The sequence below is a fragment of the Peromyscus californicus genome, unplaced genomic scaffold, assembly GCF_007827085.1.
Source record: "Peromyscus californicus insignis strain IS unplaced genomic scaffold, ASM782708v3 Scaffold_1__1_contigs__length_55948999, whole genome shotgun sequence".
Lineage (NCBI taxonomy): Eukaryota > Metazoa > Chordata > Mammalia > Rodentia > Cricetidae > Peromyscus > Peromyscus californicus.
Window position 1 is genome coordinate 33,674,928 of NW_026294492.1, and position 21,620 is coordinate 33,696,547.

General features: G+C 48.9%; 1 non-coding gene across 1 annotated transcript; it reads left to right on the top strand.

Annotated features, from left to right (window-relative positions):
• Window positions 1-6,451: 6,451 nt before the first annotated feature.
• Trnai-uau (transfer RNA isoleucine (anticodon UAU)) lies at window positions 6,452-6,544 on the top strand. The gene is given in 2 exon segments: window positions 6,452-6,489; window positions 6,509-6,544. It is a non-coding gene; the product is annotated as a tRNA-Ile (tRNA).
• Window positions 6,545-21,620: the final 15,076 nt, after the last annotated feature.

Sequence of the window (21,620 nt, forward strand, 5' to 3'; positions counted from 1 at the left end):
CACACACACACACACACACACACACACACACACACACACACACACACACACCTATACCAAGAACTTAGTCTTCATGTGATGCTCTAAGTCTATTAGGGATGGAAGATCACAAGGGAAGACAAGGAAAAGGATACCTATGACGGGTATGTGCCTTCAATCCCAGCATTTGGAAAGTGGTAGGAGGAGGATCAGGAGTTCAAGGCTTTCCTCAGATAGGTAGCAAGTTTGAGGCCAGCCTGGGCTAGACTCTGTCTCAAAAGCCAAAAAAAGAAAGAGGCAGGGAGCAGAAGCCTAGGGCTGAGGCCAGTCCAAATTTAAAACTATTCTAGGAATCAGGGTAGAAGGCTGAAATCGAGAAAGGGCCTCACCTCCCATTCGCCAGGCTCAGGGGTCTCGATCATATGCTGATATTTTGTGCCTGGCATGGTCCCACACTGTGGACACTCTGTCCTACCTGCCTCTGCAGTCACACAAACTCCTCTGGTGACAATAACTTTGCTTCCAGCTGGCAAGGTCTTCTCTGAGCCATGGAGATGATTAACCCTGTGTCTCTAAGCTCCACCCACTACACCCTCTCTTCCCCACCCTTTCCTGTCCCTAGCTTCCCAGCCCTCCATGGGCACTCTTGAGGGTCCTCTTCGAATAGCCTATGTCTCCACAGCCTCTGCTTTGCTCTTGAAGAAGAGGAGAGGGTCATTGCTCTTGCCCTTCAGGCACAGCGCCCTCTGGAAGGCTGGGAGCCTGGATGTGCAGAACAACACCCAGGCCAGAAAGAGAGCTCCGGGGCCCAAATGCCTCTGGGGTCAGAGGAGTCAGATGACCTGGGCCATGGCTTGATCACATGTCAGCCTGCAGTCTTCCCCTGCTCTGCTGGCCCATTTTATGCTCTCCTCTCAGAAAGAAAAGTGACAGAAGCTGCTGGGCCCTGGGTGTACACACACTGAACTGGGTATCACAGAGGAAAATTCACAGAAACAGAAATACCATCAGAAGAATGAGGACCGACGAAGAACTTGCCCTAAATACAGCCAGTGTCTTTCTCCCGATGCAGGCACCTTCCCCATAGATGGTAGGTGTCACTGGATCCCCGGACACTTAGAAGTCACTGTTGACAGCCTGGCTTTTAGATGAAGAAACAGGCTCAGAGAAGTGGTCTGTTATTTCATATCACACAGATTTCATACTCAGCTAAAATATGAAACCATTTAAGGAATTCCATGTTCCCTGAATGAATTTCCCAACAACTAACAAGCTGGTGCAAATTAATAACATTCTTCCATGCAGTAGCGGAAGGTTTCTAAAGAACCTTGTCCAGTGTGTCCATTTGACAGTCTAACAACTGTCAATGCTTTACAGGTGGGAAACCTGAGGTGCAGGTTAATGGACTTCTCTAAAACGAATGAGTTTTACACACACACACACACACACACACACACACACATGAGAGAGAGAGACAGACAGAGAGACACTGTGCCTGGCTTGAGCATCTAAGACCACAAAGCCCACCAGTGACGCACTTCCTCCAACAAGGCCACACCTCCTAATAGTGCCACTCCCTATGGACCTATAAGGGCCATTTTCTTTCAAACCACCACAGGCCCATGTTCCTTCATTTCACATCTCCTCCATTCTGTAATCTGCTCACACCTACGTGAAGCTTTCCTAGAACACGAGCCTTGGACTCTCCATCTGTCTCTTCTTAAGAAAACAAAAGACTCATTTACTCACGTGGTGTTGGGGGGGGGGGCGGCTCAGGAACCATGTGGGTAGAGCTCTTAGACACCAACCAACACAAGAGCACTAGAGAGACTTCAAGATGGTTTGCCCTGTTACAGGTGGCTACGGCATCTTTTCATTTTCTTTTAAGAAGAGTAGCATTTCTTTAAGTGGCCCGTTCTTTTTTAAATTTATTTTATTTATGTGACCATATGTGTGTCTCTGTGCTATATGCCACATGTGTGTGAGTATACATGGATGCCAGAAGAGAGCATCAGTTCCTCTCTAGCTGGAGTTACAGGGGGTTATGAGTTCCCCAACATAAGGGCTTGGGTCTTCTGGAAGAGAGCAAATGCTCTTAATCTTTGAGCCATCCCTCCAGTTCCAAGAAACAGTAATATTTAAAGAATGCTTAAAAGCCAGATGCTGGGGTGTATGTCTGTAATCCCAGCACTTGGGAGGTAGAGGCAGGGGGACCAGGAGTTTAAGACCAACCTCTACTACACAGTGAGTTTGAGGCCAGCCTGGGCAACATAAGACCCTATCTCAAGAAAGCAACCAACCAACTAACCAACAAAAACCAAAACTCTAAAGTATTTTGAAGACCTTCCAATTATGACAGAATCCATTTGGAAGCTCCTGGATGCTTGTGACCAGTACCCACAGAAGCACCCAGACCTAAACACCAGCTGCTCTGGGGCTCCTCGTTTAGGATTTGGCTTCTGTACAGCAACATTTATGTTTAATACATAACCATAATGCAACACCGGCTAAAAATAAGAAATACAAAAAGTTTGATGAAATACAGCAAATGAGGACCGTCAAATGGTAGTTACATGAATTTGAATCCAGATGATCTTCATTCACCAGACTCACAAATTACATTCTGTTAATCAAAATGTTTGTGTGGCTCATCACAATGCCTCTTGTATAGCAGAAATCAAAGCCATGAAGGGAAAATAGAGTGGCCATCACATACTGCTTGACCTTTCTTTGTCTGGAATAAAGACAGTCATAGCCTGCTCTTGCAATTTGCAGGATGGCACATGCATGCAGCAATTGGAACCCTTTTAGTTCATCTTATCATCTATACACAAAAACATGGAAGTAAAAATTTTTTTTCAATGCAAAAGGCATAAATTCCAAACATTCATTTAGGAGACAGTTTTTGTCTATTTCTGGTGCTACGAGTCATTGCATTTCATACATTTTAATGTACAGTACATTCATCCCTATGCCAAGATGAAATGTTATTTTAAAACTTATCTGTTAGCACAGCAAGCCTTCCCTTCCCTTACATAATTAAACATTTTGTTATTCGGTATATGGGAAAGATTGAGACTTTCTACATTACAGGCATCACAGACTTTAACTACCCATGCACCTAGAAGAAATTTTATTATTTTATTCTAAAAAATCACTGCTTTATTACACAACTTACATAATGACTCAGATGACTTCAAGGTAGTGAGGTTGGTGGCATAGGCTAATAGAACCTGCACTCTGAAGGCAGAGGCGGGAGGATCCAGAGTGTATGGCCAGCCCGGGTTATGTGGTGAGACCATGTCTTAGAAAGTTAACGTCAGTGTGCTGGGAAGAGTTATGTGGAGAAAATATCCTCCAGTCAAGATTTCTGGATTTAGAGACGAGGCAGGTGCAAGAGACGTGAGCCCCCTTAAGATGTATAAAGACCAGTGACATCTATGGGTGAGACTCCTCGTTCCCTGCTCTCTGGAGGCAGCCTGAGGAGGGTAGGCAGTCGGCAGGGTCCAGAAGGTTTCTCCCGTGGTCCTGGCTCCCTCTCTCCTCCCATCTCAGTAGCACCCCTTCTAGGCTCCTCCCTGAGAGTCTTTGGGACCCAAGCTATTCCTGTTCCCTTCATGAGGTACCTACCATCTTCCCCTGCACACAGTGGGGGGTCCCCACTCTCTGTACACATATGTATACACAGTAGCTGAACCCCACTATCAGCTGAGCTAATAAAACAGCAGGTAGACAACGGGGACTGGGGGACCAAAAGGAAGCTGGATTCTCAGCAGTGATTCTACCGTTCATGATTTACCAGGTGGCTCTGCCTGAGACTCAGGGTGTCTCAGTCAGTGTTCTATTGCTGTGAAGAGACACCATGCCCAAGGAAGTTCTTAGAAAAGAAAGCATTTAATTGGGGGCTGGCTTACAGTTTCAGAGGTTTAGTCCATTATCATCATGGGGGAGGGGGAACATGGTGGTGTACAGGCAGGTCCTGGAGCAGTAGCTGAGAGCTACATCATGATCCGTAGCAGAGAAAGACTCTGAGTTTGGCATGGGCTTTTGAAACCTCAAAGCCTACCTGCAGTGACATACTTCTTCCAACAAGGCCACACCTACTCCAATAAAGCCACACCTCCTAATCCTTCTCAAGTAGTGCCACACTCTGATTACTAAGTGTTCAAATAAAATAGATAGCCAATGGGGGCCATTCTTACTCAAACCACCACACAGGGGCAGATTCCCCAAATGTTAGTTGACATGGGAAGATGTTGTAAGCACCTTCACAACTTTTACCAGGAACTATGCACCTTTTACAGCATGGAGAAACAAATCATTCCTACCCTACATGCATTTACTTTCCCACCCATTTCCAACTTTCTTCAGAGTTGAAGCTGTCCTCATTTTACCCTGGACTTCCCCACCCTTCCTCCCAGGAGCCCAGATGCTGGCACGCTGCAATATGCTTCACATCTTACATGCCTGAGGCCTGATGGATCTGCAGGGTGCTGGCCATCCCTGTCTGGTTTATGTCTCCTGAATTTTAAAGCCATCTGGGGAGGCTCATCTGGCTCTTTTCTCTGTAGACAATCCAGTCCGCACATGGACACAGGACATTCCACTGTCTTTTGTTCATTTGTTGTTTGTTTTGAGACAGGGTTTCTCTGTGTAGCCCTGGCTGGCCTAGATCAGGCTGGCCTCGAACTCAGAGATTCACCTCCCTGTGTCTCTGGAATGCTCAGATTAAAGGCGTGTGTCACCACAACCAGCTTTTTAAAAATTTTGTTTTGCTTTGAAACATGGTTTCACGCTGTAGCTCAAGCCGGCATGGAACAGTGGTGCAGCTGACCTTGAATTCACATCAATCCTCCTGCCTCACCTGAGTGCCAACCACATCTGACTGGCCTTTCAGCTTTCTGAGAACACCTTCATCAGTCCTGTCTTGTGAAGAATCTGATTACATCCACATTGTCAGCCTGACCGCCAATACCTCTTCCTCTCAAATGCCAAGGCTTTGAGTTGGGTACCAAGCTACTGTTTAACATGTCACCCCAAACCTGTGACCACCCAGATGGCCACAGTAACGGCCTTAACTCTACCCCATCACTTGCTCATGTGTCCACCCCTCCATCACATCTAGTGTCCTGATCAATCCGCTGTTTGCTCTTCTGGCTTTTTCTATCTTGTGAGAGTAGAGGTCACCAAACAGAGTGACCAACATGTTGGCAGGAGTTTAGGTGGCAACGTGAGTGAAAGTCTGACCCAGGGTGGGAGTGGAGGGGGTAGACTTTGGAAAGGATTGCTAGCCTTCTGGGAATACTCCACGGTTATTAGGTGAGGTATGCAAAATGCCTGGGTCAAACAAAAAACCCTCAACTATTTTTTTTCTTGCAATAAGAAGGAAAAAATGAATCAACAGGAATACAATGAATATAATAGACCCAGTACAGGTTCTATTCATTGTTACCCCATTTCTGCAGTTAAAAAAATGTTTTTTACACTTTATTAGCATCTACTCATTGTCTGAAGTGATGGGTTTCATGACACCGATTAAAGCCTATCAGGTACTTTGCATACTTACTCTCCTTTACCCTCTCCTATCCCCCACCCCACCACGTGTCTCCTTCCCAAGTAGCCTTCCTGCAATTTTTTTTTCTTCCTTTTCAAATACTTAATTTTTCAACTAAGTGTAGGTGTGCGTTTGGAACTGGGAGTTAAGGAGGGGGTGCGAGCCGCAGGTTGTGTGTGGGAACCGAACCCGTCTTCTCTGCAAGAGCACTCCCCTTCACCTCCGAGCGAGCGGTCTCGCCAGTCTCTCCCCTGGTACTTTCATAAAGCACGGTGTCTTTAAAAATCTGTCAGGAGGAGAGGGGACTCACGGAGTGCCCATGGCCCGGTAAGTCATCATCAGGGCTAGGCCCAGTGTTCCGATTTTCTGATTTCCAGAAAGAAACGGATATTCCGAGATTCCTAGCTCTTTTGGTTTTTAAACGCTGGAACCTTCGTTGTAAGATGATACAGGAAAGCAGACACCTGCAGCGTGGACCCCGAGGCCCCTCGGGCTGAGCCGCCGGGTTAGTCCCGGCTGGCCCGCTCGCCCTCGCGCCATCGGAAGGGCGGGCCGGGGATCCGGGTTCGCTTCCCGGGGACGGCAGCCGCGGGGTCGCTCGGCCGGCTCCTGCCAGCCGGCTCCGCGCGAGCTGGGGGGCTGGGCCGCCGGGGGCGAAGCCCCGCGGAGGATGCCGCCGCTCCCCCCCCCACCCCCGCAGGCTCGGCCGTGCCAACCCGTCCCCGCGGCCCCTAGGGGGACACTCGCCGAGTCTCCCCCGGACCCTTCGGTCCCCAGACGCCGGCTCGGAGCCGTTGGGTCCCGGCCCGAAGTTGGAGGAGGCTGGCAACCCGAGCGGCGCCCGTGGGCGGCGGCTGCGCATGCTCCATCGACGCCTCCCCGGGCCTGATAGAGCCTTCGCGAGGCCGGCAGAGCGGAGCTCCAGTGGCGCAATCGGTTAGCGCGCGGTACTTATATGGCAGTACATGCAGAGCGATGCCGAGGTTGTGAGTTCGAGCCTCACCTGGAGCACGACCCTTTTGGAGCTAAGCTTGGCGGTTAATTTTGTACTTGTACGGGGAGGAGGAGGAGGAGGAGGAGGTAGGTAGGGCTCCCCCTTTAGTCTCCTCGCTTCCTGTCTCAGCCTGAGCGGAAAACAGCTCGCCGAGGAGCTGTGCCTCAGTTTTCGGAGCTGCTTTGCAGCCACTGAGTAGTATCCAACCAGCCATGGAACTCTCACGGCCGCCGACTACCCTTCCCGGTCTTTAGGCGGGTGTGTGAGCCGCATCCAAAACCAGGGATGCACGCCGGTCTGGGGCGCTCCTGATGCCCGGCGGCTTCCTGCGGGCGCGGAGGAGGCGCTGCCCGAGCCCGAACCCGGATCCAGTCCACTGCTTCCGGGTGGCTCTCCAGGACCACATGGACCACGAGCGTGGGACCTGCCCCATCCCCTGGCATTAGACACCCTGCCTGCAGACCTCCCCCAAGGCCCCGGATTCAAGGCACCCCACCCTCCCCTTTTTACATTTACAGTTGGGGGACAAGTGAGTGGGAAATTTCCATTCCCCCCCTTCCTAACGCCCTGTATCACTCACGAATCATCAGAGGAGGCCTCCTGTCTTCTCAGCTAGCAGCCACCCTCGCCCGGGATCCAGCATACAGGGATGCCAGGGAGCCCCTCACCTCACCTAATCCTCGTGCTCAGTGCCACACCCTCCCATACCATCGGCTCAGGGACTCTTGTTCAGCAGGATGGAGGCTTCGCTTTAGAAATCCGGCCCGAGCCTGGAAACAAATAGGAGTTCTGTGAAAAGTAAAATAAAAAGTTTGCTTATTTAAACGAACAACCGGGCTGGAGAAATGACTTAGTGGTTAAAAGTGGGCCCTGCTCTTGCAGAGAACTGGGAGTCCAGTTCTCAGCAGCCATATGAGGCAGCTTGTACCCTCCTGTAACTCAGCTTTAGGGGGACCTGCTGCTTGGACACCAGGACACAAGAGCAAGGAAACACACACACACAATTAGAAGTGCATATTTAAAAACAACAACAACAACAACAACATATACCTGAGATCCGTGACACCAACCGCACCTGGAGGTTAGATGACCGCTTGGGACAGTCAGTTCCACGTTTATGTGGGTTCTGAGCGTGAAACTCAGCTCCTCGGGTTTGCATGGAAATGCTTTTACCAGCTAAGTCATCTCACAAGCCCCCAAGCCCTCACTGTGTTTCTTTGATTAGTAAACAATATCCCATTGTACAGATTATCTTCATTGCCAAAAAAGAGGTTTAAAAAACAAAAGCAAGCCGGGCACTGGTGGTGGAGAGGCCTTGAATCCCAGCACTCGGGAGGCAGAGACAGGCGGATCTCTATGAGTTCGAGGCCAGCCTGGTCTACAAAGCAAGTGCCAGGAAAGGTGCAAAGCTACACAGAGAAACCCTGTCTCGGAAAAAAACAAAACAAAAAACAAAACAAAACAAACAAAAAAACCAACCCAACCAAAACAAACAAAACCCAGCATTTCCAAAACAAAATTTGCTGGAAAAATCTCTTTTCAAAAGAGAATTGATTTTAAAACATGCAGGCCATTAAAAGTGATCAGATTTGCCAAGTGTAAGTTTCTAACCCTCAGCAATTACTCACTGGTATCTCTTGGTTTTAAACCAACTCCCCAAAGCTACGTGCAAACTGATGGGATTGGGAGGAAGTGACAGGGTGAGGAGGTCTCAGACCTCTTAGTCCATTGGTGAGTTCCTCATTGGACTATTGGGAAGCAGGGGAGATGTTAGACGGTGAGATCCAGCTGAGGAAATGGATCATTAGTGGTATGCCCCTCTGGACTTACCTTGTCCCCATGCTTTCCCCTCTGTTTCCCAGCCACCATGAGCTAAGCACCCACCTCTATCACATGCTTCCACCTGAAGATATTTTGACTTGCCACCTTCGGAAAGCAAAGCATCCAGCTAGTCATGAGCAGAAACCTTTGAAACCATGAGCCGAAATAGGCATTTCCTCCAGTGGGCTGGTTTTCACTTGTATTTTGTCACAGTGACAGAAGATGTCTGTGAACAGACACAAGCCATTGGAAGATTCCTTTGTCCAGCTGCACGGAAGAAGTCCCGTACAAAACCCCAGCTCTGATTCATAAGCCCTAGAACTTTCTTTTAAGGTGACATTCCATTTTTCTAACAACTCTTGGGACCAGAACAGTGTGTGACTTTTCCTGGGGAGGTAAGAATGGGTCTGCTCCCCCTTCTGGCACTAACAGACGAAACAATTCCACCAAAATCCAACAACAGCCCAACGGGTTTATCCAGTTACTCACAGGAGTGGAGGTGAGGGAGTGTGGATCTGTATCATGGAAAAGCCCGCCTCAGCCTGAATGAAGGCTCCGAAGAGCTGTAGCTCCGGGACTCTGTAAGACCTTCAGGGAGCTCTCTCAGTCAGTCCCCTCCCCTCAACAGTTGTTACTGCTCATATTATCTTGGAGAGGGCCTTGGGAATCTTATAGGTTCTGGAAGCTTCCTGAGCCTTCTCAGTTTTGTTCACTTCCTGGGTCTCACAAGCCTCCCTCCTCCCTCCAGGAAGGGACGTTTCAATGCTGAGGAATATTTGCTCCACAGCAAACATTCTTCTTACATATGCTTCTGTACCTCCTCCTCCCTGCTAATAGTTGATCTGGCCAGTGGCTTTGCAAACTGTTTTCTGGTCAGATAGGAAGTGAAATTGGTGTAATGTAGAATCCAAACTAGGAAATTATTGTTGGGCAAACAAAGAAAAAAAAAAACACCTCAACAGATTGGAAAATGTGTAGTCCAACTAATGTTACAGAGGTGTTAATAGAGGTTTCAGGGCTGGGCCAGCAGTGAAATCAGGCGAGGGCAGGCAGGTAAGGTGGTTCAGTGAGGAGAAACCCTTGGCATTGGAGTCTGATAACCCGAGTTTGATCCCTGAATCTGAGGACCGACTCCCCAAAGTCTCCCTCTAACGTCCGTATGAGCACTGTGACACGTACATGCACATGCGCACACCCCCATACGCATAATGTACCCCTCCCATACGCATAATATTTTTAACCAAATAAAAATTATCGGCGGGCGGTGGTGGCGCACGCCTTTAATCCCAGCACTCGGGAGGCAGAGCCAGGCGGGTCTCTGTGAGTTCGAGGCCAGCCTGGTCTACAGAGCGAGATCCAGGACAGGCACCAAAACGACACAGAGAAACCCTGTCTCGAAACCCCCCCCCCCCCCGCAAAAAAAAAAATCTATGAGAAAAAGCTTTAAAAACCTCAAAATACCCTAGCACAGTTATCACCAGACCCAGTGGACAATGTATGGTGACGTCATGGAGGGAGGTGGCTGAATCTGAGGCACACAAACTGTAAGGGAGGGGACACCATAGCTGAACCACTCCCAGCAGGAGAGAAACCCGACGTGCCCCAGGCTGACACCAGCTTTGTGGATGTCTGGGATGAAGATGGGCTCATCAGTGCTGTGAGGGGCACCCCATAGGAGTGCAGTTTGGTAGAATCCGGAGGCAGAGTATTATAATCACTCTAGGGACACCTGTTCCTGACAAATGACAAAAGATGGGCTTTAGTGGAGATTGTCGAATGCCTGCCCCCCAGTTCGGATGCTCCGTGTGTGTGGTTGCCTGGCTCCACTGCTGATTCCGCGTAGATCTGAGATTTCGGCTGTGCAGGACCTCAGCTGTGACAGCAGCTGCTAAGAATGCCAGTTACTGATGGTCACCACCACGTGGTGTAATGTCAGGGAGCCTCACGGCAACCTGTGGAGCAAATCTAGCCTGGAGACAGGCTTCATATGGCTTGCTGGAGCCAGCTTACAAAATGTTTACGTTTTAAAAGACAATTTACGTCCATGTTGGGCAAAATTCACAGAAATGGATGATCTTCCCGAAAGACCCTGCGTTCTAACTTTTAATGAAAAATTGGAAAGCCACCCGGTGCCCTCATGTCCTCCATGACTGCATTGGCTCCTCGCTCTCTTAGGATGTCTCTGTAGCCTTTGATGCCAACCATACCCCCTGACATGTCTTAAGTCTCCACGCAGAGCTGGAGGCTAGCTGCCATAGACTCTCACTGACTTGGTTTACTCCTTTGGCTCCCTCTGGCCCCTGAGCAACTGGCCTGTGTGTTGGTGGAGGGATGGGATGCTCCTGTTGAACTCTCAGTAGGGTCAAAATACAGCCAGAGGGCTGCCATCTGTATGGACAAGCCCACCTAAAAGCAACAGCATAAAACCAGAGCCCGAGTCTCTGCCGCAGGAAGATTTAAATTTGCCCCAAAGTAGAGAAATGGCAGAGTTAACCTCCGTGTGTCCACGGCTGTCTGCAGCATCGTTACACCTCTTTCCCACCACGGGAGCATGGCCATGGAAACCCAAGCCGTGCTGTAATTAAACGACAGGCCCACTTTCTATTTTTGATTTTATTCACTTATTAAGCTTTTTTTTTTTTTTTTTTTTGGCTTCTCTGAGACAGGGTTTCTTTGTGTAGTTTTCGAGCCTGTCCTGGATCTCGCTCTGTAGACCAGGCTGGCCTCGAACTCACAGAGACCCGCCTGGCTCTGCCTCCTGAGTGCTGGGATTAAAGGCATGCGCCACCGCCACCCAGCTTAGACTCTTACTTAATTCATATCTCATATCTTACTTTTTTTTTGTTTATTTAGTGTGTTGTGCGTGCGCCTCTGTGTGTGTGTGTGTGTGTGTGTGTACATGCCATGGCACACATGTAGAGGTCAGAGAACCACTTTTGGGAGCGTGTTCCCTCCTACCATATGAGTCCCAGGGGTTGAACTCGAGTTGTCCTTCTTGGTGCCGAGTGCTTTACCCACCATCTTGCATCTTGACAGACCTTGACATTGACTCTTTTTTTTTTTTTTTTTTGGTTTTTCAAGACAGGACAGCAGGCTGGTGTCTCCTGATTCAGCCTTCCTCTCCCAGAATTCTCCTTGTCTTAACCCGCCTATACTTCCTGCCTGGCTACTGGCCAATCAGCGTTTTATTTATCAACCAACCAGAGCAACACATATTCACAGCATACAGAGCAACATCACCCATCACAAGTACACAACACACAATGAATGACCGAAGGGAGAATATAGAAACAACCCATGGGCACAAACTCTAAAGCTAAGTGAGGAACTAATGCCCAGTTCTCATGTTCAGGAGTCTTCCCAAGATCTCAGCACCGGGGTGTGCTGGGCCTCGAACCACGGGCCTTACTGTCTACTTGAAGCGTATGGCTTACGCTGGGCTCCAGGGAGGACCGCCACTGAGGAGGACCGTGTGGTGCTTCACAAACTGCAGGGACACATGAGACCTGCCTGGGGAGTGTGTGTGGGGCCACGCAGGTCCCCAGGCTGCTAGAGATTGTCACCTAGACTCAGGAAGCCCAGGAGCTAGACTTGGAGGAGAGGTAAGGACTGGGCGACCGGTTCTGAGAAATCTCCCGAGCCCTGCAGACCAGGTTGGCCTGCCGTTCTAAGCTGAAGGGGTTCCAGGGAGAACTAGCAAAATGTTTTTCTGTGGGAGCTGAGGTAGGGGAGTCTCTCATCTTAGGCTTTGGATTTGGGCTTCCCTCAGGCCTGCCTTTGCGCGCTCTTAGATTTCCTAGACCAGCCCAGAAGGAGGGAGGGGAAACTCCAGTTCCTTTTTTTTTTTTAATTATTTTTATTTGTGCATCTGCATTTGTGCGTGTGCGCGCGCGCGCGCGCGCGCGCGCGCGCGCGCGTGTGTGTGTGTGTGTGTGTGTGTGTGTGTGTGTGTGTGTGTGTGTAGGGGGATGCCTGTGCCTGTGAGTGTGTGGAGACCAGAAGAGGACCTTAGATCCCTTTTGGGATGAATTAGAAGTTTGTGTAGACTGTGAGCTTGTTATGTGGATGCTGGGATCTGATCTCCGGTCGTCATGATTGTGCAACAGGCACCATCACCAGCCACCCCTCCTTGAACAATTGCACACAGCCAACCACTACCATCAGTCTCTTTTAATTCTTTTGCTATCCCCATTCTAGAGAAAGCACACCAAGGCTCCATAAGGTTGTAGAGCTGCCTGCCCGTGCTCAGACATCTAAGAGGGGAGCTGGGAATGACGAAGTCTGCCTGGCACAGAACACTAGCTTTAGTCGGGTAGGTGTTCATCACTTTCCTGGGATCTAGGGAGCCCTCCGATGGGTCCACAGAGAACTAGTAAGTTCTGTCGGGCCTTTGGAAAAGCGGTGCCTGGCTGGACAGACGGTCTTCTACCACACGGTGGCGCTGCGTCCCTGCCCCAGAAGGCTTTCTTTTCAATGGCGCCTGGGCACCAGCTAATTATTGATTGGGATTTCATCCTCAGCCTGCAGGGCCACCTGGGCTCCCTCGGTAGCTTTAACGTGGACTCAGACCATCTCCCAGCATTCTCCAAAACAACACCAGGAAAAGCAGAGAGTTGCTCCCACAGACTATGTTAGCCAATCAAAGGCTTGGGAAAGAAGACCCGGATTTGTACAGGAGAGTCCCAAATTCTGAGGACCCAATTAGCAAATAAGACGACGCCCAGATTTTCTTCCCGTGTCTCCATCTGCCGACCATAGGATATCTCCGTGGACCACTCGAAATGGTCCCCGTGTGTGTTCTCACTGCACCTACCATTTGGGGAAATATCCATTTACCTTACCATCTGTTTTATATCTGATGACCATGGACTCAGGCTGGGACTTAGCCCTTCTAGAGTCTCATCAAAACCAGCTTCCCGTCAACAAAGCTTGAAGCCTTTTTCACAGCCCATACTACATCTTCTAGCGAGCTTGAGCGGCTTCCCGATACACTTGGCCTGTGATCTGAAGTCAGAATACAAAGTTGGGTAGGAAGCTTAGTGTTAGAGCACGGCGCTCTATGCAAGGCCCTAGCTTTGAGTGCCTGGTGCTGGAGGATGGGCGTGTAGGTCTAGGTATATCTGAAGGCAAAAGCCACAGCTTTCTTCCTAGAATAGGACCCCCCCACCCCCACCCCCACCCCCCACCCCGCCCACGGCATCCTCGGCCACTTAGCCTGGAAGAGGGTATCAAAGCTCCCTGAAGAGCAAGTGGTGATGGGAAAGAGAGATGAAGAACAGGACAGGGGACTTTAGGAAGGGTGGCAGAGGGCAGGCGCCGCTAAGGACATTTGCTCGATTTTATAGTTCTGCCTTTCTCTAAGTCTCTAGACTGAGCGCTGACATCGAAAGTCCCCTTTGGACATTTTTGCCCCTCCCCCCACATGGAATTTTCATTCTGTATCCGGGCCTGGTGGTGGCTCATACCCATAATCTCAGGACTTGGGGTGCTGAGAGAACGAGACCCTGTTGCAAAAAGCAAAAGTAAGTAAATAAGAAATATTTTTTAATTCACCAACTGGTCGCATAAAAATCAATTTAAATATTTTGATTTTCATATTTAAAATGCCATTTTAAAAAGATGTGGTTATTTTTGTGTGTGTGTGTGTGAATGTTTGGGTTGCATGTATGTATGTGTACCATGTGTGAACAGTGCCTGCAGAAGTCAGAGAAGAGAGTGTTGGGTCCCCTGGAACTGGAGTCACAGATGGTTGTGAGCCACCATGTGGGTGTTGGAAACTGAACCTGGGCCTTGTGCAAGAGCAGCCAGTGCCCTTAACTTCTGGGCCATCTCTCCAGTCCCTTAAAATGTAACTTTTCATTCAGTAGGCAATGCAATGACAGATTCAAAATTCAGTATTTAAAATAGGTATCTTTGGTGCGGTTTGTTCTTGTGTTTGCATTTAATATATAAACACACAGGGCCAGGGATGTAGTTGGGTTGGTAGAGTCCTTTGATGGCCAGCACCGCATAGAACTGGGCATGGTGGTGTGCACTTGTAAGCTCACTTGTACTCAGGTGGAGGCAGAAAGATCAGAAGTTCAAGGTCAGGGGCCAGAGAGATGGCTCAGCAGGTAAAGGTGCCTGCTGCCAAGACTGAGTTTGATCCCAGGGGCCCACATGGTGAAAGAAGAGAACTGAGGCTGGAGAGATGGCTCAGAGGTTAAGAGCACTGACTGCTCTTCCAGAGATCCTGAGTTCAATTCCCAGCAACCACATGGTGGCTCACAACCATCTAACATGAGATCTGATGCCCTCGTCTGGTGTGCAGACAGAACACTGTATACATAATAAATAATAAAAATCTTGAAGAAGAAGAAGAAGAAGAAGAAGAAGAAGAAGAAGAAGAAGAAGAAGAAGAAGAAGAAAACTGACTCCCGAAGTTTGTCCCTCTGACCTTCACGAGTGTGTTGTGGCGTGTTTGCATCCCTCCCCTCAAAAAAGTAAATACATATCTTAAAAGTTCAAGGCCAGCCGGGCGGTGGTGGCGCACGCCTTTAATCCCAGCACTCCAGAGGCAGAAACACACACACACACACACACACACACACACACACACACACACACACACACACACACACGCTAAACATTTTATAAATGGTGACAAGAAAAAGAACAATTCTGCTATCAGCGTGACTGTCCAGTGCATTTCTGAATACACCTATGCAAGGGACCCTGCCTTCCAAAGAGTTCTGGAGGTTTGTTGTGGAGACCCCAAGGTGATCATTGACACCAGAATTAACAAAGGTGCCTAGACCAAAGGAATAAAGAACATCCCATGCCATATCCACATGTAGTTGCCTAGGAAACATAATAAAGTCTAAAAGTCACTATATGAAATCTACTCTAGCGGCCAGTGTCCCCGTTCTCACCTGCACAAAATCTAGCAGTCATGTTTTGGGAAAGGGAATATGGCTCCTTCAACTGTAAGATGCTGTCTCCCAGGGAAATGGAAGGAACCAGGTTGCCCCTGTGGGCTGCTTCTCATCCTGGAGCCAGCAGGGGGCAGCATTGCCCTCCTCACAAGACCATGCGCAGGACTTGAGAAAAGATCTTTACTGAGTTGCACTCCACGTTCCCGAGTCCCTGGACCAGAAGGGATCAAGAGAAGGAGGGGTGCTAAGTGTCCAGGAAGAAAAGGACTTGGAAAGAGAGTGAAAACCCTGTTCTGCTTCTCAAAAACAAAGCAACAACAAAATCCACACAGATCAGCTTAGGGGGGTGGTCCCTGGTGTGCGAACACAGGAGGACCCATGCTTGAGTACTCAGGGTGAAGGGTGGCCATGTCCTTTTCTGCCACCACCATATCTTATCCATCTGGGAGGAGGTAGTTTGGGGTCTAGAAGGCCAGGACCTCATCTTCCGTTGGACAGACCAGTGGGAGATCCTTTATTTCTGTGTATGTAGTAGGGCTGGAAATTTAATCCACACTTCGGCTCCTCAGTGCAGAGAAAAAAAAAAAAGAAAAGAACTTCCTTATTTATTAATTTATAACCAAACTGGCCTTTCTCCCAACCCCTCCATAATGATTAGTGAGAAAAACAATTAAATGTTCAATGTGATTTCAACGTCATGGGACCTGACAATTTAGCCTGTCCCATGGAGCACTCTTAACTCTCTTACATAAAAGCGCTTAGCTCTCGGGTTACTCTCCACGCTTTTTCTCACTGACATGGTGTTAGGATGTGTGGACAGACAGGGACAACTGAGTGGCATCTGGCAAGAGGAAGGAGTTGGGGGTTGGGGGGGGGTGTGGTGAAGGCCGATTTCCCAGCCAGCACTGCTCTCACCCCTGAGTTTACATAACCCGTGATCCATTCCCTCCTGGGATGGCCGGAACCCCACTGAACCCGGGTCCCTTGTTGCCTGTGGAGTTCCCTTGCCGGATTGCTGTGTCCTCAGTTCGGCAGTCAGGCCTTGTGGGGGTTGAAGCTGGCTTGTGAAAGTGGCATTTCTGAGGCTCCTCTGCCCTGCTCTGGAGCCCTGTGGTCACAGGCAGAGGCCAGGGTGGTTTGGAGCAGCTGGGAGGCTGATGCTTTTTTTTTTTCCCAGAGTTCCAAGAGAGGTCAGGAACATGGACCGTCTCCAGAGAGGACCCAGTAGGCCAGATGTGATCATCTGGCTCTCTCCCTCCTATTCCCTTCCACCATCCCCCATCTCCATAGACAGGAGAGGGCCAAATGCTTTCTTCTCTGGCCTGGGCATCTATTACATAAAACTTCACGGTCACACCCAAGGAGACAGAGGCAGGAATCCAGAAAATATGCTCTCCAGAGAACAGGCTGTGTAACGGACTGTTTTTTAACTTGGTGTCAAATATTGCAGCATCTCTCTTTTCTATAACAAATCCCAGTCCTATGCAGGGATGGATGTCTCAGGCCAGTGAGGATGAGGGCCGTGGGGTCCTCATCAGGGCAAAAGAGAGAAAGAAGCGCACTCATAAAATCTCAGTCTCCGGTATGCTCAAAATGCTAGCACTCTGGATAGCAGAACCACAGAAACAACAGGTATACTGGAGGCTCCATCCACAGGGGAGTGGGGGGGGGATCCCCACTTCCTTGCTGATTTAAGATCTGCCCCCCACCCCAGGGAGGATGCATTCAGTGTGGGTCAGAGCCCACTCAGATGGGGAGGGAGTTGTGGAGACATCCACTGTGAAAAGATGGCCTAGCTGATCAGGAATCCTCCCTGGCAGAGGCAGGTCATGTGATCGTTAGATGAAAGGATGCGATTGGTGGACTCTGGTTCAGGCTCCTTATGTCCATGTCCTTTCCTATTGGATGAGAGACGATACGGGCAGTTCAGCCAACTGAGGGTCTGGGAAAAGGCTCGATGGCAGTTACAGCCCATTACTTTGCCTTGGTGCTGAGGGACAGGTAACTCATACTGTGAGATGTTGTCTCCCACAGCCCACTGGAAGGGGGTCACTCTGGGTAGGGCTAAAGCAGGTGGCTGTTTGTGGGTGCTCTGTAGCCAAATGTGTGCTCAGTCATTCATACCCTTGTGAATATGTGTGTGTCTGTGTAAATGCCTATAGAATTCCCAGTGTCTGTTCCATGCAACACACAACAGTGCCAGCACTTTTTATTATCATTGACTATACAGACACTCCCAGAAACACAGATATCCAGATGCGTTCACCATTCATCATCAAAACACACCAATGGCCAGTTTTATGTCAACTTGACACAAGCTAGAGTCATCAGAGAGGAGGGAGCCTCAACTGAGAAAATGTCTCCATAAGATCGGGCTGTAGGCAAGTCTGTAGGGCATTTTCTTAATTAGTGACTGATGGGGAAGGACCCAGCCCATGGTGGGTGGTGCCATCCCTGGGCTGGTGGTCCTGGGTTCTATAAGAAAGCAGGCTGAGCAAGCCATGAGGAGCATGCCAGTAAGCAGCACCCCTCCACAGCCTCTGCATCAGCTCCTGCCTCCAGGTTCCTGCCCTGCATGAGTTCCTGCCCTGACTTCCACTGATGATGTAGAAGCATAAGCTGAATAAATCCTATCCTCCCCAAGGTTCTTTGGTCATAGTGTTTCATCACAGCAATAGTAACTCTAACTAAGATAACCAATATGTACACCTGATTCCATACCCGGGGATGTGGAGATACACAGGCCCATGTAATAATTACACCTAATATCTATCGGGAACTTATTACCCCTGTAAACATTATTATATAACACTATAAAGAGATTAAGTGGCTTAATCTTGACAACAGTGTCACGAGTTAATGATTATTATTTGCCACACTTAACAGATGGGTGAGTGGACACAGAGTTAATAATTGGTAAACTTGTGATTCAAGTCCAGGCTGTCTGGTTTCGGAGGCAGCAGATGTAGCCAGTGTCTCTCTTCTGCTGTCTTACTCATAGGCACTCACGGTTTTGTAATAGGCTTAAGCACAGAGTTGTACACAGGTGTCTGTTCTCTCGTGGGGCTTTGGGCAGAGGCCAGGTCTCAGACTTCAGGTAGTTATGTTAGACTTTGGCCTTGGAGGATCTCAGGGCCACTGACCTCTTCCCCACTGCATCCTCTGCCTGCTGGAGAGGTAGCGGGTGATCAGCTTCATTTTTCCATGCGTTCCTCAAGCTAGCTCATCTTCCTTACCTTCCTATCAGGGCCGAGTATCCCCTAGCTGGAGGCTTTCAAGTTCCTTGAGCTTCCAGAGGGTTGGGAGAGAGGTCTGTCTACAACGAGAGCGACCAGGAAGGCCAGCTAGCCTGGCAGCTGTGGACTTCCTTTGAAGTCTCATCATGGCCCCCGGCTAAGTGGTCATGGGTTTGAGAAGGGATGTGGGAGTGAACCCTCACTAGAGGAAGGCTCCCGTGGCAGTGCAAGCTGGGGAGCCCCACACAATCAAGGCCAGTCAGGGCTGGCTCTGCTGAGTATGGCATCAGAGTGGAGTCTCTCTGGGAAGGGATGTACCCAAGTCACCCTGTAGCCTCCAGTCTCAGGGCTTAAACCTGAGCCAGGGTCGTTGTGTTAGAGAACAAGGTTCCATGGCAGGGAAGATGGAGGCTTCTTAAGCATGTTTATTTTGGATATTGAGGATCTTCTTATGTATCCCAGGCTGCTCTGCGGCATAGAGTCATCCCACCTCAGCCTCTGGAGTGTTGGGATTACAGCCTTGTTCAACACGCTTCCGGAACAAACCGAGACATGGCTTGGTGGGACACAGGAAGCACTTCTGGACTGGAACCTCAGAACCTCACGGCCTGTAGGTCACCGAGAGTCCCCCCCACCTCTGCCTTGCGCGGTGCCCCCGCCCCCAACTATCCTTTCTATTGCTCCCGTGAACTTTCCTGGTGCCAGCCTCTGTCCTTAGACCTTTACCTGGGTTTCCCATTGAAACCTAACAACAGTTGACAAGGCCCTATCCGCCATCTCCTCCTCCTTTCTCCCTCTCCACACGCCCTACTTCCTCCTTATTTTAGCCAATGGGAAATGGAGGCACAAAGGAATTAAAGTCTTTGTCTGAAGCCCCATGTTAGGTGGGGGAAGAGAACACCTTTGCTGCAAGCCTGGTCCTTGTCATGAGGCTTGGTCACTGTCCCAGCTGTTCACCAGTGTGCCATCTACAGTGACCCCCCCCCCATGCTGGAAGGAAGCACTTGTCTTGGGGTCCAGATTATCTATCTGTGTAGCCCTGAGGGTCTAAGACACACATGTGCTCCTGGTTGTGGACACACCTTGGCTTTTCTGGCCTCAGAGAGGCAGCCATTGCTACCATCCCTTCAGTTCAGCTCCCTCACCCCCCCCCCATTCCTCTCCTCACCAAGGGAGGGACAGGTTCTTCCCACCTCCATTTTGTTAAGAGAAGACTAGAGTTTCTCAGAAACGAGTCTTGGAGGCTGTGAGGGAGAGGAAACACACCCCAGACTGTACAAATAAATGCGTGGGGAGCCTGGATCTCCACCCGTTCCCACTGGGCTTCACCATGTGGAGGCTCCCAGCTTGCACTGGGGCCTGGCTCTAGACCTGGGGGCTTCAGAAGACCTGAGGTCCTCTGGTGCAATTCAGGCTTTGGGGCAGCCTTGGACTTGCTTAGCTCTGCTGTGTTCCCTTACCATGGCCCAGGCCATTCAGACTTGGCCAGTGGAGTAGCGGCTGCCTGAGAAAGTAGATGGGTTCAGCATGCCACTTCATTGAGGTCCCTCCCTGGTCTCCTCTGGGCAACCCAGTGCTCCCTCTGGCCTCAGCGAGTGCTCAGCTTCTCTTCTGTCTGTCGAAGCCCTTTGGACACTCATGTCATCAGTTTAAGGGAAACGCAATCCTTATGTCTCCATACTTAGATGTTATAAATCAAGTTAACTGATTTCACATGACGTGAGCCAGGGATGGCGGCTCACGTTCATAGATCAGCACTCAGGAGGCCGAGAATGGCGGGACTCTGTGAGTTTAAGGGCAATGTAGGCTGTACAGTGACATTCCTCCCCACCCCTGTCTCAAATAAATAGATGGATGGATGGATGGATGGATGGATGGATACATAGATAGATAGATAGATAGATAGATAGATAGATAGATAGATAGATGATAGATAAATGGGTGGGTGGGTGGGTGGATGGATGGATGGATGGATGGATGGATAGATAGATAGATAGATAGATAGATAGATAAATGGGATGGATGGATGGATGGGTGGGTGGGTGGATGGATGGATGGATGGATGGATGGATGGATGGATGGATAGATAGATAGATAGATAGATAGATAGATAGATAGATAGATAGATAGATAGATAGAAAGTCAGGGAGATGGCTCAGTGGTCTGATGACTTAAATTCCAACCCAAGGACCCACAGTGTGAGGACAGAACCGAGTCTGGAAAGTTGCCCTCTGACTGCCTTGGTATATATACCCCAAATAATAGCTAATAAGTTAAAAATGGAAAAGAAGCCACATGTGGTGGTGCACACCTTTGATCCTGGCTCTCAGAGGCAGAGGCAGGCAGATCTCTATGAGTTCAAGGCCAGCCTGGTCTAATGAGTGAGTTCCTGTCCAGCCAGAGCTACACAGTGAGGCCATGTCTTTAAATAAATAAAGGCAAAAATAAAAATAAGAAAAAAATGTAATAAAAGCCATAAAGAAAGAGATGAAATCAAAATGGCATAATTGAAAAGACATATAAAGTGATGAGTTTTATTTTTTGGTTGTGAGCCTAGCCTTTAACAGCTGAGCCATCTCTCCAGCCCAAGTGATGGGTTTTAGATGAATGAACATATGTAAGATATAGAACATATGTAAGATATAGAACATATGTAAGATATAGAACATATGTAAGATATAGAACATATGTAAGATACAGAAGATGGCAGGATTTAGTTACTAAGAATATAAAGGTTGTGATTATGGGCAGTGATATTTGGACAAGTCATAATATATATACATAATTATATATAACTTATTATTATATAATATGTATACAATAATATGTGTATTTTATACATATAATTTATAAATTAGCACATAGTACTTTTCTAACTCCAGTTTCCTTCAGTGCTAGTAAAATTGCTAATCATGTTTTTGTAGGGTAGGAACTCATAATTTGCATTCTAGTGATAGGAAGGAACTGAAGCACAAACACTAAGACAAAGCTATATTTGAGGCTGTTTGGATTATGAGTTTCTGCATAGCAAGCTGTTCCCCAACTTGGTAGTTTAAAACAACCTCCATGCAGTGATGGGGAGGGTCAACCCAAATGAAGGGTGTAAGATGTCTTAAGGAAGC